The 4,688-nt window shown below is 38.4% G+C and overlaps 1 long non-coding RNA gene across 1 annotated transcript; it reads right to left on the minus strand.

Annotated features, from left to right (window-relative positions):
• Positions 1–1,325: 1,325 nt before the first annotated feature.
• On the minus strand, positions 1,326–3,056 carry LOC130050392 (uncharacterized). The gene is made up of 2 exons (XR_008798833.1): positions 2,654–3,056; positions 1,326–1,511 (listed from the first exon to the last, which is right to left on the minus strand). It is a non-coding gene; the product is annotated as an uncharacterized LOC130050392 (long non-coding RNA).
• Between the last annotated feature and the right edge of the window lie 1,632 nt (positions 3,057–4,688).

Here is a 4,688-nt window from a genome sequence, read left to right on the forward strand (position 1 = left end):
CTAACCCTAACCCTAACCCTAACCCTTATGTTCTGTTACTATTTCATGTATAATTTGTTGTATATACTTTATACCTATGAACTGTGGCTCTAGGTCAATGAACAATACAATACAGAGTGGAAATAAAGCTGTATGCGTTTTACATTTGGTAACTGAGAAACTTTACATATAGACTATTGTGAAGAAGTGGCATGGGAAAAAGATATATTGACACCCATCCATTCTGATGTTCTAGTTCTTCTGATGGAATGTAATGCGCCTACTGAATAGTATGTGTAAATGCATCTGGTTACAGATCTATAGAAAGAAATAAAGTTTGGAGAGTGAGGAGTCGTACGTAAATAACGGTCTAATTGCACGACTCATTGCATGGTTTTAAAAATCGTTTGACTTGTAACATCAACCGATAAACCTCTCGTGACATACAATACCGAACAAATTGTGAATTATTTTATTGAGAAAATTAAGGATCACCCACAGCCATTGTGACAAGTAATGGCCAACACATCTGGCGTGCATCGAGTGTGGCGTTTTCACCTCGGGATGAATAGTGATTAAGAGATAATTACTGACACTTAGTTTTAGCTGACGCTTCATTCAGCCACAGGCTTGTTTCTGTGTACTGGGGGAGGGGGTCTACAATATCCAGCTACAGGCTTGTTTCTGTGTACTGGGGAGGGGGGTACAATATCCAGTCACAGGCTTGTTTCTGTGTACTAGGGAGGGGGGTACAATATCCAGTCACAGGCTTGTTTCTGTGTACTGGGGGGAGGGTCTACAATATGCAGTCATAGGCTTGTTTCTGTGTACTGGGGAGGGGGGTACAATATCCAGTCACAGGCTTGTTTCTGTGTACTGGCGGGGGGGGGGGGGGTCTACAATATCTAGTCACAGGCTTGTTTCTGTGTACTGGGGGGGGGGAGGGGGGGTTCTACAATATCTAGTAACAGGCTTGTTTTTGTGTACTGGGGGGGGGGGGTACAATATCCAGTCACAGGCTTGTTTCTGTGTACGGGGGGGGGGGGGGTCTACAATATCTAGTCACAGGCTTGTTTCTGTGTACTGGGGGGGGGGTCTACAATATCCAGTCACAGGCTTGTTTCTGTGTACTGGGGGGGGGGGGGTCTACAATATACAGTCACAGGCTTGTCTCTGAATTCCGTGGGAGGGACTAAAATGTGAGGCACTTCACAGTACATGTCAGGGACCACGTGATTAAAATCGAAATATGATATACATCAGAGATTCTGTTTGTCTTGAGTAGTCGACACAGAAAGGCGTGTGTTTAATCAAACATTATTGAAATAATAATAAACGTCACATACATTATTTAACGCACATTTCTGTTTTATTAGATTTGGCGATCTAGATAATTTAACAAATTGACATTGTCCATTGTTACATGTACAAAGATACATATAACATGTTATAGATGTCTCTGGTTGTATTATTGATAATCAGCCGTTGTAATATTTATAAATTGCGACATACCCCCTGCAAAACTCCTCTATCTAAAAAAACAAACAAAAAACCCACTGTAATACACATTAGATGCATATTGCGTTTGAGTTTTTCAATTTCGTATCGAAATAAATCATGTGGAATACGGTATTTATCTATCTATCTATCTATCTATCTATCTATCTATCTATCTATCTATCTATCTATCTATCTATCTATCTATCTATCTATCTATCTATCTACCCATCCATCCATCCATCCATCTGTATCTACATTTTATCTATCAACATCTTATGACAGACATACTCTAGTCTATAGGAGACATGAACATCTAATACACAGACAGACTCTAGTCTATAGGAGACATGGACATCTAATACACAGACAGACTCTAGTCTATAGGAGACATGAACATCTAATACACAGACAGACTCTAGTCTATAGGAGACATGAACATCTAATACACAGACAGACTCTAGTCTATAGGAGACATGAACATCTAATACACAGACAGACTCTAGTCTATAGGAGACATGAACATCTAATACACAGACAGACTCTAGTCTATAGGAGACATGAACATCTAATACACAGACAGACTCTAGTCTATAGGAGACATGAACATCTAATACACAGACAGACAGACAGACAGACTCTAGTCTATAGGAGACATGAACATCTAATACACAGACAGACAGACAGACAGACTCTAGTCTATAAGAGACATGAACATCTAATAGACAGACAGACCCTAGTCTATAGGAGACATGGACATCTAATACACAGACAGACCCTAGTCTATAGGAGACATGAACATCTAATACACAGACAGACTTTAGTCTATAGGAGACATGAACATCTAATACACAGACAGACTTTAGTCTATAGGAGACATGAACATCTAATACACAGACAGACAGACAGACCCTAGTCTATAGGAGACATGAACATCTCACAGACCGACAGATCCTAGTCTATAAGAGACATGAGCATCTAATACACAGACAGACAGACTCTAGTCTATAAGAGACATGAGCATCTAATACACAGACAGACAGTCTCTTGTCTATAGGAGACATGAACATCTAATAGACAGACAGACAAACAAGTGTATCTATCAAGCTATCTTATATTTCTAAAATTCTAATCAAATGTATTTCTCACTTGATTTTATTATAAGATGAACGCTTACCTATGTTTATATGGTTGTTGTACTCCGGACGAGAGTCCATATGTTACTCTACAAGCTCAGTAACGGGCGACATCCGTTTTCACAGTCAATTTCATCTGTTTCACTGTAAGGTGTGTTAGAGGACCAATTGTTTGCATGAACAACTGCGATACGAATAAGGCAAGGTTTTCCAACACAAACCCAAGGAAACAAACTACAGGCTCCACATTTCAAACAGTGGGTTTTTTTTCGGTCCTAAAAATATGAGTTCGTGAGCAATTGCAAATAGACAATTCCAACTTGTGTGTAACAAGCGTTAGCTCTGAAATGATGGAGGCCATGAACAAATGCAAGCTCTGTTGATTCAGATTTGATTGAGGGAAGGATAGGACTAATTGCTGAAATTTCTGTAGCGTTGACATGAGCCAACATGGTGTAGTGCTATTAGAGCAGTAACCTCGACATTTGAAATAATTACCTCTAATTATGTATATCTGGTATCTTACGACGACGGGTGTTCAGGCATTATGGAATTTGAACTGGAAATGAGAAGACCTTAGATCGATCGTCCAAAATTACTGGACAGCTTGATTTGAAATCATGAGAGACAAAAAGCGAATTATGGCGCTTGCTATTTTATTACCATAATGTACCATTACGTATTTAATGTGATTTGATGCTCGTAACTTCGTATAAATTTATACGCATAATTCATACGAAAACAATATTAATGTCTCTATGTTAATGTCTCTATGTTAATGACATAGAAGTTATCACGTGAAGAGTTTTACAATTTCCCAGAAATCGGTGATTATATCAATCGTTATGTAAAGAAGAATGGAATCTCCGATTCTTAAATTTCCCTCACATCTCTCCGTCGTCTTTTTATCACAACCCCCCTCCTCCATCCCCCTATCCCCACCCCCATTTTCTTCATATCTTACACCCTCCCAACCGTCGTTCAGCATCCCTTTTATTCCAGTCAATGGGCACCATTACATATGTATCAGAGGACACCGTTTTGAATGTCATGTGTGAGAGTTCACGAGCTCGCACGCGCAATTGGTATCAAACTAGTCCAGAAGACCACGCGAGAACTGTCAGTGTAAATTTCATTACAATGACTACATCTGTCTGTTGCCATCATCATATTTTTGACTTGAATCTGAAGTTTAGTGCAAAGAAAGGTGAAACTTTGGTAAACAGGAATACTTAAGGTGGCTCACTACACCCAGAAAAAGTTTCTCAAATCAGCAACCGACATAAACACAATTTTCTCAGACTTCCTAATGAAGTCGGCGACATTCCTAACAGACAGCGCTGTCAAATTAGCGACATTTCTCCCAAAAAATATTCCTGGTGTAGTCGATAAAATTTAGCGACATTTCTCCTGGACAAAAAGTAGGCGACATTCAACGACATTTCTCCAAGTTATGTTGCATATTCAATTTTCTTCACAATATGGCCCTCCCCTCTGGGAAGGTTATAGAATGGGGTCTCAGTAGAGGATCAAAGTCTTACGCGAGAATATCTACAATCTTTGGAAAATAGACTGCATGATCAAATGACAGAAAATCCCATGTAAAAACATATCTTAAAAAGTTTGTTTTAAGGTCATAGTACATCAAAGATTTTGGATGCATCACGTAAGGCAGGAGTTTGCTATATTTACATGAAATTGTCTATCATTTGATCAAAGAACAATGTAAATTAGTCGTTGATACATGAAATACTCCAATAGAGAGACATTTTTGAAGGATTTATATTTTGGGGTAATGTTTTTCCTGAAGAATGCAGAAATAAAGGTGGTTCAAAAGGAAATTTTTTGTTAAATGTGGGTTTTTAGCAAATAAAGTAGAACATTTACAAAATAGTTTTACGAAATTTATTCGGAGTATCCTATGTACATGTACTAAAAGAGCGAGTCCCAGCATTTTTAACGTATGTTACCAATTTCCGGATGTTAATGTTTTGTATTACTTGGTCAAATCAACCTGTAATTAGTAAATGTTTGGTTTTGGTTGAAAACATGAGAAATTGTTTGTGGCAAAAAAAC

The sequence above is a fragment of the Ostrea edulis genome, chromosome 9 (genome assembly GCF_947568905.1).
Source record: "Ostrea edulis chromosome 9, xbOstEdul1.1, whole genome shotgun sequence".
Classification (NCBI taxonomy): domain Eukaryota; kingdom Metazoa; phylum Mollusca; class Bivalvia; order Ostreida; family Ostreidae; genus Ostrea; species Ostrea edulis.